The 14,612-nt window shown below is 48.8% G+C and overlaps 2 protein-coding genes across 2 annotated transcripts in view; one reads left to right on the top strand and one right to left on the bottom strand.

The window, feature by feature from the left end:
* The window catches only part of SLC36A1 (solute carrier family 36 member 1), a 296,571-nt gene that overhangs the window by 37,585 nt on the left and 244,374 nt on the right, over nt 1–14,612 (bottom strand). The gene's annotated exons all lie outside the window — the stretch shown is intronic.
* SPARC (secreted protein acidic and cysteine rich) overlaps nt 6,053–14,612 on the top strand; it is a 22,167-nt gene continuing 13,607 nt past the window's right edge. The window contains exon 1 of the mRNA XM_007188622.2: nt 6,053–6,192. The gene's annotated coding sequence lies outside the window, so the exon portion shown is untranslated. The remainder of the gene's footprint in view (nt 6,193–14,612) is intronic.

Raw genomic sequence — 14,612 nt, 5'->3', positions numbered from 1 at the left:
CCAGATGACAATGGGGTTTTTGTGCCCTTCAGCCAGTAGGAGGGCTGGCCCAGGAAAAGATACAGTAGCAGGACGACAGGCTGAGTCAGTCTCCAAGTGCCCAGGCCGTCTTAGCTTGGCAGCCTTGACCTTCAGCCAGATGCACAAAGGGTGCGTTTCAGAGTTTTGATACATAATCTTCAGTCCAAAGGATCAGCTGGTCCAGTCCCTGACTCCAGAGACTTGGAGCAGCCAGAGCTGGCCTCCGCCTGGGCCTGGAGTTGGGAGACCAGGGCTCTAGGCCTAGCTGTCTACACTGTGACCTTGGGCTCTACGATCGTCAATTTCCCCAGCCATACAAGGAGGTGTAGGTTTGGATAGGGCTGAAGGGCCTTATCAGCTCTAAACTTTGAAAGACTAGGAGAGAGTCAGCCTGAGCTCAAAGGATGGGTGGGTTTGGGGCAGATGGGGGAAGGGAGGCAGCCTCACCAAGAGCATGGCATAGGCAGAGTTCTGATTAGGGAAGCTATGGGGAGTTGAGGTCTGGAGTTAAGCTACTTGTGTGGATTCCTGGCTTGACCACTGTGGGACTTTGAACAAGTTATGTAGTTCCCTGAACCTTGGTTTCCTCATCTTTGGAATGGAAATGGTCATTGTACCTACCTATGGTAGACTAAATCATGCCCCCCCACCGCCCCGCCAAAGATGTCCATTTCTTATTCCTGTAACTATAAATATGGCTAAAGGGACCAACTTTGCAGGTGAAGTTAAGGCTTTGGAGATGGGAAAATTATCCTAGATTATCCGGGTGGGCCCAATGTAATCACAAGAGTCTCTATAAGAGGGAGGCAAGAGAGTCAAAGCCAGTAAAAGGAGATGCAACAATGGAAGCAGAGGTTGGAATGATGTGCTTGGAGGAATGGAGAATGGGCCACAAGCCAAGGAATGAGGGTGGCCTCTAGAAGCTGAAAAAGACAAGGAAGCAGATTCTCCCCTCAATCCTCCGGAAGGAACCCAGCCCTGCCGACACCTTGATTTTAGGACTTCTGACCTCCAGAAATGTAAAGTAATAAATGTGTGTTTTAAGTCACCAAGTTTGTGGTAATTTCTTATGGCAATAATGGAAAACTAACATCCTACCTAAGTGTGTATATTAAGTGAAGATTAAATGAGAGGTTGGACATAAGTGTCTTCCCCAGTGTCTGCTGAGAAATATTGGATATTATTCTCTCTCTTCCCAGTTTACTCATAATTGTTCCAACGGGACATGGTCCCCCCATAGGCCCTCAAGTTCCCACATGCAAAACTCAATAAGTTTTTTACCTGCAAGCCCCTTTAGGATTTACAGCCTGGAGTTCTGAACCACTGAGATCCTGACACTGTTTCCGCTGTGAGGCCTTAGGGGATGTTTCCTGGCACTGCTTTTATTTATTTAACTTTCTGCTTGGTGGCCTTCCTTCCTGAGAGAAGTTAAATCCACAAGAGCCTCCCTGATTTATTCCAGAGATCAGACCTCTCTCTCCCTGTCCTGGTACTTCTGCCTGTACATGGGAACACTTGTTGCCCACCTGGCCCCAGTCCAGCTCCCAGAGATGGTCCATCAGGTGGTGCAGGTGACACAGACTCTGGAGTTACGAGCAGAAAGACAAGCAGGTTCTCAGTGGGGCTGAGACTCTGCCTCTGAGCCAGGGCTCAGGAGACCTGGTTTTGAGCCCCAGCTCCACTGGGTGATTCGGGCCTCAGTTTCCCTGTATCTACAACATAGGTTCTAAGCCCTAGCCTGACTCTCTCACAGGACGGCTCTGTCATTCACTGAGAAAGTAGACGAAGAAGTACTTTGGAATGGCCGAAAGGGTGTAAAAATAATAGGCATGAAGCAGAGGAAGAGGATGGAGAGAAGGAAGAGGAAGGCCAGGAGGAGAAGGGAAATCTCTGATCGGTAATTCTAGTTACACTTTCAGTCACTTGAAGAAGTCAAGCTCTCCCCGCCCAGAGTCTTGGCGCTTATTCACCCCTTGCCTGGAATACTCCTCCCCTAGCCCTTCTCACTGACTCATGATTCAACTTTTTTTTTCTCAGAATTGGCCTCCTCCAAAGGCTTACCCCGACTACCCTATCTAAATAGTCCCCCCACTACTTTCTCAAGTCATCTTGTTTAGTTCATTATAGAATTGATGACAACCTGGAACTCGTTTATCGCCTGCCTCCGGCTGTGAGAATGTAAAAGGCACAAGGACAGCCTTTGTCCTACTTATTGCTACGGCCTCGTGCAGTGGAGTCCACGAATGAGTGATGGAGGCCAGCTGATGTCCTGGGAGGTGTGGGGAGGCTGGACGCCATGCACCTGTGGGTATTGCCCTGGCGTTCTAAAGCTGTGCTGGGTGCTAAGTCAGGAAGGGCGGGATCAAGGTAGCGGGGGTGGTACCTAAAGGAACACTGCTGGTGAGAGGGTGGAAGGGGTGGTGGGCAGCTGCCAGGGACCCCAAGGCGCTGACTTCTCGTTCTGCAAGCTGAAAAGCTGATCCAATCTGATGCTGGGTCAGCAACATACTCAGCTAGGGAGATGGGCACCAAGTGGCTGTGTAGTCCAGAGTCCACAGATAGCAGAGCTGGAGGAGAACTTAAGAGAGGGTAGAGTATAGCGGTTAAGGATTTGGGCTCTGGTATCCCGTAAACCTGGATTTGAATCTCTGATTTGACCGTGTATTCGGTGCATGAGCTTGGGCAAATTATTGATCTGAAATTCACTTTCCACATCTCTAAAATGGGGATAATAATAGTTCCTATTTTATAAAGGTTAGGTCAGAAAATACGTGCCAATCACCTAGCTCAGTGCTCGGCACATAGTAGGTGTTTAATAAATGCTGGCTCTCATTACTACTGTTATGCTGTCCAATCTACTTACCGATGGAAAAAGTGTAGCTCAGATGGGAACGGGGATGAGCCCTGTGTCACTTGGTGACTCAGTGGCAGAGTGGGGACTGGCACCCAGATCTAGCACAGCTGGCCCAGCTGCACGTCTCTCCCCTCTCTTGGTGGTGCCCTTGCTGGTGGCAGGAGGACCAGCCTTAGTCCTAATGGTCTCACTCCCTAGGTCAAAGTCATCTTGCTTCGGAGGCTCCTGTCCTCCCAGGGTGCTCTCACCCCTAGATAGAAAGCCTACTAAGTTTTCCTCTGAGGGATCTGGGCTCAGGGTTCCCCCACAGGGGCTTGGGAGTGGCCCCCAGACAGGATCTCTGTCCCAGAGCTTTAGCCTGGCCCCAACCGGCTTTCCAGTTCTTGAACCGAAGGCCATATGGGAGCTCCAGCCAAACACTGGGAATGGTTCCATCAGCTCATTCTCATCAGCGTCATTATCTTAGTTCATGAAGGAAAACACGAAGTTTAAGTTAATTTTAGCCCCCGCGATCCCTGGGAGCTATAGCAACCGATCCTATAAAAACATACATCTGGGGGCTTCCCTGGTGGCGCAGTGGTTGAGAATCTGCCTACCAATGCAGGGGACGCGGGTTCGAGCCCTGGTCTGAGAAGATCCCACATGCCGTGGAGCAACTGGGCCCGTGAGCCACAACTACTGAGCCTGCGCGTCTGAAGCCTGTGCTCCGCAACAAGAGAGGCTGCGACAGTGAGAGGCCCCCGCACTGCGATGAAGAGTGGCCCCCACTTGCTGCAACTAGAGAAAGCCCTCGCACAGAGACGAAGACCCAACACAGCCAAAAAAATAAATAAATATAAAAATAAATAAATAAATTTAAAAAAAAACCAAAAAACATACATCTGTCCAGACTGCAAACAGGTACCCGAGGAGTTTGCCAGCACCCTGTACTGAAAAGCCGAGGCAGAGAACGCACTTTTGGCCTCTGGACCAGGGAGGGGTCTTGGGGGTCAGTTGGAACAGAGAAACTTTCATGGATTCCTGACCAGTCCCTTTGGAAACCTGAAGGAAGCCATGGACCTTCTCTGAAGAAAAATGCACAGACGCCCAGACTTTTGCAGGTTTGAGGATCTCTCTCTCTTTTTTTTTTTAACTTTTTATTTTATAGTGGAGTATAGTTGATTAACAATGTTGTGTTAGTTTCAGGTGTACAGCAAAGTGATTCAGTTATACATATACACGTATCTATTCTTTTCAAATTCTTTTCCCATTTAGGTTGTTACAGAATATTGAGCAGTGTTCCCTGTGCTATACAGTAGGTCCTTGCTGGTTATCTATTTTATATTTAGTAGTGTGTATATGTCAATCCCAAATTCCAAATTTATCCCTCCCCCTAACCCTTCCCCCCGGAAACCATAAATTCCTTCTCTAAGTCTGTGAGTCTGTTTCTGCTTTGTAGATAAGTTCATTTGTATCTTTTTTTTTTTTTAGACTCCACATATAAGTGATATCATATGATATTTGTCCTTCTCTGACTTACTTCACTTGAAGACCAGTGAAGACCAGTGTTGGGCACTATTGCAGGGTGGAACCCTAGGTAAAAGACAGCTCCCACACTGATTGATAGCCAGGTTCGTATTGGCCACTGCTCTAGACACTTGAAGCACTGCAGCAACTAAGACACGAGAAGCCCCTATCCTCATGGAGTGTCTGTCTAGTATGGTTGACAAATAGCTCCTGATCGTGACATGTGCCAGGAAGGAAACAAAACAGTGTAAGGTGTTGAACTATGCCTGTGAGAGAGGGGGTCAGGAAGGGCCTCTCTTAGGAGATGACATTAGAACAGAGACCTGAAGGGTGAAAAAACTCCAGGTACACAAAATCAGATGGAGGAAAGTTCCCGGCGGAGGTAAGAGCAAGTGCAAAGATCCTGGGGTGGGAATAACGTTGTGGTTGTTGAGGAAATGAAAGGAAGCCAGTGTGGCTGGAGTAGAGTAAAAAAGGAAGAGAGTGGCAGCAGGAGAGGATGGCCAAGGAAGTGGAGGCCATACTGTATAGAAGTTTATGAGAATGTTCTCTGCCTTCTCCCTTTCCATGTTATTCAAACCCAGTTCATGCTTTGAGAGCCACCTATTCCAGGAAGCCTTCTCCGCCTGCTCCAACTCAGAGATCCTGCCACTCTGAACCCCTGGGGATAAACCTCAGAGTCTGTACCACTCATGTGAGTGGGTGGATGCCTAAGGCATGCCCTCTCAGCAAGATTCAAAGCTCCTTGAGGACAAGGACCAGATATTAATTCTTATAATTCTCAAAGTGCTAGGCCTGCACTCATAAATATTCATACACTCATCAATATTCTCGTAAATATTCAACTGAGACCTGTTGCACCGAGAAGCTCATACAGCCTAAGAGTGAACCAAGCTGAATGTAGAATCAGCCTGCCTACCCCACTTCTAGCCACATGATCTTGAGCAAGTAACTCAGTCTCTTTGCACCTCTGTTTCCTGATTAGTAAAATAGGCATAATAACAATATCTATGAAAATTCTAAGTCCTCAGTAAACCTTGGCCATTGTTACCTCTGTGATTGTAATCAATATCATCAATTACTTTATCGGTTCTATACTGATGACATAGATCCCCCAGCTAGAAAGCTAACCCCTTCTGTGTCCATTAGCTGGTGCAGCTAGAGTTTGAGTGGCTATTTTTAGACCATATCCCGAATCATCAGTGATGACGCATCAATGGCAGCTTCTTTAGTCTGTATAGAGGCTAGTCCTAGCCTTGCCTTTGTCACAGATACAACCCCCTCCAATTGCTCTGCCCTCCTCAGCACTGACTAATGTTAGGGAGGCTCTTGTAAAGATCACTGGTCATACAATCAAGACCCTTGGGCCTGGCTCTGCCCCTGGGAACCTTGGGTGATCCCTTGCCTCTCCAGGCCTCAGTTCCCCCTCTGAACAAGGAGAAGGCTGTTCTAGGTGATTCCTGCCGCCCCTTCTAGCCCTGGCGCACCGCTCCGTCAGTCTGTTTAGGCAACAGCTCCAGAACCCATGTGGCAGGCGGGGGTAGGGGAGGCGGGTCAGGACAGCCCACTGCAAGGAGAGGAAGAAAGAAATGGAAGACAGAGACAGCTTTGGCTGTGGGGAGAAGGGGAGGGGGAGGGAGGGGAAGGAGGAGACACAGGAGGAGGAGGGACCGCGGGGTGGAGGGGGAGACCCAGCCCAGAGCTCTGAGTGGTTTCCTGTTACCAGGCTCTAAACCCCTCACATTCCTGCAGACCTTCAGACCGCCCGGAGCTCTCGCCTGCTGCCTGCTGTCTGCCTGCCTGCCACTGAGGTATGCATGACCCCTGCCCTGCCTGTCCCTTCTCTAGTCCCATAACCCCTGCACTCTGGTTCACTCCTCAACTTTGTGTACAAGGGAGGGGAAGCTATGCTGGGAGGTCTCTTGGATCAGAGACAGGGATGTGCATGTCCTTTGGGCTCCATCATTGCTCCCCTTAAGGGACCACGGACTTGCTGCCTGTTGCTTTTCAGGATAACTTGGTCTCCCTTTTAGGTTCGCAGAAAATAATCAGACTGTCTGATACTGAGGGAGTATTTTCTCTCTGTCTCTCTCTGTGTCCGTCTCTCTGGTTTCAGAGGCTGCCTTTACAAATGTGGCAGCCTCTTCCCTTCCTGGGAATCTGATCTGGGCACAGCTGCAAGAGGGACCGGCCGGCAGCCAGAGTCTGCCCTGCTTCCCATTCCAGAAGAAACTTCCTATACTTGGTTCTTGGTCAGGGGCTCTGTTTTCCAAAAGAGACTTTGCCTGAATGATACATTGATTTCTGGAAGGCAAAGGGGGAGTCTTCATCTTTAATCAGCACCTCTGGGAAGGCTCCTGTTTCCCTGGAATTTCTCCCCTCTCAAACCCCGTCCTCCGACACACACACACACACACACACACACACACACACACACACACACACACACACACACACACACACACACACACACACACATTCCGGTGACTTTGCCTGAATGATACATTGATTTCTGGAAGGCAAAGGGGGAGTCTTCATCTTTAATCAGCACCTCTGGGAAGGCTCCTGTTTCCCTGGAATTTCTCCCCTCTCAAACCCCGTCCTCCGACACACACACACACACACACACACACACACACACACACACACACACACACACACACAGATTCCGGTGCCATTCACCCTGAAATAGCACTATCAGACAGTCAGTCTTGGTTTAGGCATTGTTCCTATCCTGGGTTCCCTGGGGTGTAAGCACAGGAAATGGCCAGCAGTAGCCCTCTGTGTATCTAGATCTGAAGACGCCAGACATCTGATATGGTCCAGCTGAGGCACTGGGTCTGATGGGAGGCTGGGTGGGGGGATGTGCTGTAAAGAGTGGAAGGGAGGAGGAAAGATGGAGAGAGTTCCAGGGCAACCTTCTCACACCTTGCTATGAGAAGCTCAAACTCTACACAGGCTGGTGTTAGGTCTTCTTCAGTCTATGGCTCCACTGGCTGGTTGAGAAGTGGACTTCCTTGAGTCCCTGAGGACACCAAGAGAAAAGGGGGCATTGGGGGAGGCATGTCTTCTAGGAAGCCCAGTCTGTCCCAAAAGGAACACAGAGGCACACATTTTCCTCCAGAAAATTCTATTCTATGCAGAACACATAGAGAAACTGTTTTCTGTGGGGTTAAATTTCTATACACCCCAAGTGCTGACAGTAGGGGGAGAAGCACATCAGAAGCAAGGTGGCAGACCGAAGGCACACATTTTATGTGTAATCTTAGGTAAGTGTCTCCTCTGGACTTAGTCTCCCTGTCTGTAAAGTAAGAGGGGTGGACTTGATTGATGGTCTTTGGGGTGCCCGACGTCCTCTGAAACTTTCAAAGGAAGGTCTCTTAAACCAGAATCCACAGACTAGCTTTTGCATAGGCTTAAAGGCACCTGCAAACCCCTTAAATTTGTATATACAGTAATGTGTGTGTGAGAGAGACAGACAGACAGAGACAGAGACAGAAAGAGGCAGAGACAGCAGCAGTGTATACAAGAGGGTGTTCACAGCCTTTGGTTTTAACACATTCTCAAATGGATGCTGACCCTCCAGGTAGCCGGAGGGCATGATGTGGAAGATGGAGTGGGTGGGGACTGGAAACAAAGGTATATTTGCAGGAGGATGAAAAACTTTGAAATGGGAGTGGTTGGGGGAAGAGAGAGTTAACTCAGCCATCAGCTGCCACATCGACAAAGCCTGGAGCGGAGGGAGGGAGGGTGGGGAGGAAGGGGGCGGTGCCTGGGGAAGGAATCAACTTTTGAAACTTTTTCCAAGTCCCACCCACCAAAAGGCTCTTCTTTGCTATGACTCACTCTATGAGGAATGCGAGTTGCCACGGCAACCTTTTTTTCAGGGTCTCTGCCTGCTGGCTGGGGACTCTAGAAACACTTAGAACATTAGGCTCAGTCTGAATGTCCCCCACTCCACTCTGTCCCCAAACACCAGGACAGCAAACTCTAGGCCCTGCCCTTCTGATCTCCCAGCACCCCAGGGCAGCTGTGAGGCTGTGATATGCTTCCCGCTTCCTAGACAGGCAACTTGAAGACCTGAGTTTTAATTCCACCTCTGCCTCAAAGGTGCCATTTGACCTTGAACTAATGGCTTCTCCTTTCTGAGCCCCAGGTTCCTCTTTGGTTACAAAGCAATAACAGCACCACCTCAAAGGGATACTGTGTGGACAAAACAGGGCGATGCACAGAGAAGCACTTGCTACACTGTGGCCCTCCCACTTAATCAGATGGGCTTTTAGAACTGATGAATTTATGGCATCCAAAGAATTGGTGAAATCATCCCCAGCTTTTTTGTCTGGCAGCTTCATCATCTTGGGGTTTGGATATAACTTCCCTTTCCTAAAAGTGCTGACAGGCACATTTAAACAAAATAAATATTGTTCAAAGTCTTTTGATTTGGGCATCTTCTTGAGTATTTCCCAAGAGTGTTGTACCCTCCAGTGTGGAAAGAGCATTGGCCAAGGCAATGGCAGAGGTGGATCCTAATTCACAGTGAGTGACATTTGGAAAGACACTTCCCCTCTCTGGGCCTCAGTTTCCCAATCTATTAAATGGGGAATGTAACCTAGATGGTCTCCAGGTACCCTTCCAGCTCTGAAGTCCTGTGAACCTAAATGCCAGGTGCTGCTTTCATTAGAGGGAATAGTTGGGCTACATTTTTAACACCTCCTGGCCCCCTAGTTGAAAAGGAAACAAGAGAGGAGGGGCTAGGGGGTCTTGGGTTACATAACAGTCCTGCTAAAATCTTTATACATCCGCAGAGACTTGTCAACCAATAGCATGGCTGGGGTTTGCTATTCACAAGAGCAGTCTTCCTTGCTGAAAATAAGCTATAAATAGAAAAGGATGGTGGAGGAAAGGAAAGAGCTGAGGATGTGAGGTAAACAGGAAAATATGTTATTTTTGAGGTTATTTAGATAGGTAGCTATGTGTGCAGAGATAAAAAACCCATGAGGATGCCAAATATATAAACATTGATTTCACCAGCAGGCACCCACTGGCACAACTAAAGATAAATGTCTCAATACATGAGCAGACACAGAAGGTCATGCACTCAAAGCTCTCCCTGACTCACAGACAAGTCCCAGGGGTCCATTTTGATGCATACGCAAACTCTGACCCTCACCTACATAGGCTGAAACCGACAGATGCCGAGTCAGGTAGACATGCACAGAGTCGCACACACAGCTTCACACAGAGGTCCTCAGGTCCATAGGTCACTCATACAGATACACAACTGCTGTTCGTAGCCACACACGGATGTGCACAGCCAGATCTAACTATAGGCCATGGCAGGGAGACAGACCCCTGACCACCTGTTACATACTACAGACAGAAATTGAGACTCAGGAAGGGAGAATAACTCACTTAAAGTCACACAGCAAACTGATGCCTGAGCCACACTTTCAGATGTTTGGAAACATCCAGATGTTCAATGTGTTTTTTGTTTGTTTCATCTGAGCAGTTTGGCATCCTCCATACACTCCTCTCTCTAGAGGCAATGAGCCCTGTGAATAATAAGTGATGAGCAGGACTTCTTTCTCTCCTTTGCTGGCCTGCCATGGCCTAACCCAGCCCGCATGGCTTTGTCATTAGGGCAGCAGGATGTGGCTAAGAGGCAGCTGCTCATTTGCTTCCTGCTGGCTCCCTCCCGAACCTCCTTTAAAGGAGGAAAGGGAAGGCTGGAGCTGAGTTTTTCAGCCAACCCTGGGGATGAAAGAAATTACCTTTTCTCTACAGCACAGAGACTGGGTCCTGACCCCAACCCTGAACTCAGGGACAGCTGGGCTGTGCAGGCCCAAGGCCAGCAACCAGTGACTTGACAGAATTATTTAGAAAAACAGCCTCCTTCTCACCCAGAAGATGTCTTAGACAGGAAATTAACTCTGCCCTCACTCATGAAGCTATAGAGCTTGATATCTATAGGGAAAATACAAATGGAAATAGCAACTCTCTCCAGAGCTGGGTTCTTTCAGAAACTTGGTATTAACCCATCTCATCTGTGGATCCTTCTGGGCCATCTTGTGTTAGTCATAGCCTTAGGATCCTGACTTGATCAGATGAAAAAATAAAAACGCAAACATCTGGATGTTTCTGAACATCTGGAAGTTTAGCTTGCCATATGACCTCGAGTGAATTATTTTCCCTTTCTGATCCTCAGTTTCCCTATCTCTAAAATCAGAAGCATGGCAAAGAGATTTCCCATGGCTTGACAACGCCAATCCATTGGTAGCAGCTGCCAGAAGAACTGTGTTCAGGATTTGAATGCCACTCTGGACTTTAGAGGAAAAGGTCATATGATTGATTAGTAATGTCTGCCACATGCACAGGAGGGGCAGGTGGAGGCATATATGCCACAGATTTGCTATCTTTAGGATGTGACAGCTTGGACACATTGATGTTATTTTTCATCCCCTTCATTGTGGTCACCCAGATGCAGCAGTGGCCCCTAGGGGGAGCCAAGAAGGAGAGCCTGAAGCTCCACCCTGGGGCCTCTCCTAACCACGGTGAAACGTGGCATCTCAGATGTGTTTATAGAACCTCAGTCAGATTGATTCTAGTCTCACACTCTGGGGCTACTTCTGAGTTGCCTCTGAACCTTTTCAAAGCTAGGCTTGAGCACCCATAATACCCTAAAAGTTTCCCTTAGCTTCTTCCCTTCCAGCAAGAAATGTTAGAAGTGGAAGCAGAGAGTCAAGGGGCAAGTTGGGAAAGGTGGTATTCTGAAAGATTTCTGCCTCAGTTGACTCAGAATGTCAGGGCTGAAAGGAACCTTAGGGACCCCCTGGCCTCAAGGTCTTCAAACTCTGTTCATGAAAGAATCTAGAGGCATTCCAAGGTGTCTCAGGGGGTGTCCAAGTGTACAGGATTTCCAGCCCCCAACTCAACACCGCTTTCACCTGCTTTTGTTTTTTTTAAATTTCAAGCTAATTCATTGAATAGATAATAGTACATTCACATGTTCAACAAATGCAAGAGGCTCTTAGCTGTTTCAAATTTGGACTTTTGCGGAAGACTTCATTGAGAGAAAGAGCTCCTGGCTTGTATGTTGAACACACTGGTCTAAAAGATCCCCCTCATTGTGCAGATGAGTGGTGCTAGGTGAGGTCCAGAGAGTAGAGGAGGCTACCCTCATCTGCATGGTGAGCTGGGAGCAACATGGCCAAAACTCGAACCCAGGACCCGACTTCCACGTCACCTCTGACTGGCTGCGTCTGCTCCCCTGGGGTGTGAGTGCCCATGTGGCCACACTGGCCGTGATGGTGCCTCCCTGGCCTGGCTCAGCCCTCCTTCTGAGTCCCAGCTCCCTGGCGGGCCTGGCTCACTCAGGGGTTCTTTTATTAGCCTCTAGACTTGTTTTCCTCTCTTTGGGCTTGTTTACCAGGAACATGTGTTTTTTGGAATCCTTGTTTGCAAGCCAAACAGTGGAAGCAAGACGCCTGGTTTGCGTCAGCAGCTCAACTGAGAGGGCAGCCTGGGGCCGGCTCTGTCACTGTGCCCACTGGGGGCTGGGCTGGTGTGCCTGAGACCAAGAGGAGCAATGTCTCCTTTCTCCACCCCAACACCTTTTCTCCCTGGGCCACAGACAAAGAGCTGGTATTCTTGCCCTGGATTTTCAAGGGGGATGGAGATTCTGGAATCTTTGGATTTTAAGATGCTCTTCCATTGCTAACCTCTTGTATTCTCTCGGGCAAATCACCCATGAGCCTTTCAAGGTAGGTGTGTTATTTGCATTTTACAGATGGCCAGAGAGGGAAAGTCACTTTCTGAAGGTCACACAAATGCTAAGTGGCAGAGCCAGGATTTGATCCTGTATATTCTGTCTCCAGAGCCCCTGGGCTTACCTTTCTGCCATACTGCCTCTATAAAAGTTGATAACCACCCTGTCTAATATGGTAGCCACTAGCCACATATGGCTACACAGATTTAATTAAAATGAAACACAGTGAAAACTTCAGCCCTTCATTTGCACTAGCAACATTTCAAGTGTTCAATAACCACTGGTGGCCAGTAGCTACCATATCGGACAACGCAGATATAGAATATTTTCATCACCTCAGAAAGTTCTATTAGACTGCATTGCTCCATAAACTCTTCCACTCAAATCAGATTTGATGATTGCATCTCAGATGCTGTGTTTCATGTTCTTAGGGGTCTATGATTCCAAGACCCACGATATAACATTTTATGATTCTGAGATTTCCCCCAGTTCTGATGTTCAGGGACTTTTCAGTGTCCAGCGAGAGCCCAAAGGAGGCCCGTTATATTTTGAGGGAGATGAACTGGGGGCGCTGGCTGTACTTTTCCATCCCCAGAGAAGTGACCTCAGCTTCAGGTCCTGCTGGCAGCCAAGGATGGGTTTTCAGCCATCTCCAGAGCAAATAAAGGCAAAAGGAAGGGACTGGATGTACGGAACAGGAGGCAGGACAGGCAGCGGGGTGGGAGTGAGCGGTGTCTGCATCTGATGACCACTGAGCCAAGGGAAACACACCTCCTGCCCCCCTCATCCCCCCACCTCCCAGGCTCATTTTCTTCCTTGTACCTTGGACCAGTTCGCAGCCCAACTGGGCCCCCTTCAGGTGAGCACCTAGGGAGGGAGCTGCCACAAAGGGAAACAGCTTGTGAGGTGGAGGGCATGCCAGTGGCAGAGGGGGGCAGCCTGGGTCCTCATTCAGCCCTGCCGCTGGCTCCCTGGGGCTCTGGGCAGGTTTTTTCCATGCTCCGAGCCTCAGCCTTCTCTCCTGTACTATAAGGCAGAAAGACATGCCTTCAGCCCCCAGTGGGATGCCGGATTATGAACACACTTTGAAAAGGATAAACACAGCTATCATTACAAACTAAAGAGATATAAAGAAGGGAGTTTTCATTTAAAATTGCTCATTTATACAGAAGTATTTTTATTTTCCCTGGGTACGCCAGACCTAGGTTTGATTGGCAAAGGATGGGTGCACAGCTGATAATTTCTGGATGCTGGGGTTTGACCCTGTGTTCTGACCTTGCTGGCGTTACTGATGCACCCCTTTAGCTTTTCAGGATGGGTGCCTTTCCTCTTCGGCCAGTGATGGTTTACAGAACCTCCAAGAGGGAGCTCACAGGTATGCAGGGAGTATGGTCACGCATCCAAGAACAGTCCAGCTGCCCCCCTTCCCTCCCATCCCATCATCTGGAGGGAGAGGGTTCTGGGACTGGTGAGGTAGCACTGGGCACTGGGCAAAACCTCAAATTTGGAAAATAACTCCTCCTCCAAGATTTTGTGTCCTTAACACTCTCACTTTCCGCTTCTCTCTCCCACCCCACTCCCGTCTCCGAGCATGACCCTTATGAGGCCCAAACCAACGCCATGAGAAGGGAGTTTGTCAGCTTGGAAGGGGCCTGAATGTTGCGTGACTTTCTCCCTCTCAACCTCAGACTCCTCATCGTGGCAGCAGGACTCAGAGCCCTCCCATGCCTGCCTGCCAGTGTGTCAGAGGCTCCAAGGGGACAGAGTACTATATGTGAGGCCTTTAGAAACTATAACGTACTGTAAGATGTAGAATTATTTTTTCTCTTCCGGCTGCAGCACCTAGGATGGGGGTGGCAGAAAGGGTCAGTGTGCCACTGGGAAAGAGCGCAGGTGGTGAGGCAGGACAGACAGAAGAGCCGACCCACAAACCTTTCCCTGGTCAAAGAGAAGGGGCAGTTCCTCTGCTCATACAAAGGACACAGGCTCTGGAGACATCAGTCTTCCTGGCTCTCCAACCTGAAGCTTATTGCATTTCCAGTCCTAGTTGGGCTGTTTCTCTAACGATATGTCTTCTCTGCAATTGGAGCCCAGACGAGATGACTTTTTTTGTTCCTGCTACGAGTCTCACTTTGACCCTTCAACTTCAAACAATCTCAGACAAGCCCTTCATTCATGCTTTCTCTCCTGTTCCCTTCGTCCAAAGCCACATGCGGGAGTTGTTTTGCTTGTATCTTCCAAATGGGGAAGGAGGAAGGGAGATTTTTTTCCACCTCAAGGCTTGCGGCAAGAGGGGGGAAGGAAAGCATACAGCTGTGTGAGGGGAGGAACATTCCCAAAACTGCCTGGAAAGGGGAGACTGGATTCCTCTGGGAGTTGGGGACATCGTGAAGCAAAGCCAAGCTCCCAGGTTGATTTCTTTACATTTCTGTTGGTTTTATTTCTTGTATACTCCATGAAATAGTG

This window comes from Balaenoptera acutorostrata, chromosome 2, assembly GCF_949987535.1.
Source record: "Balaenoptera acutorostrata chromosome 2, mBalAcu1.1, whole genome shotgun sequence".
Classification (NCBI taxonomy): Eukaryota; Metazoa; Chordata; class Mammalia; order Artiodactyla; family Balaenopteridae; genus Balaenoptera; species Balaenoptera acutorostrata.
This window is presented reverse-complemented; position numbering and strand designations above follow the sequence as displayed.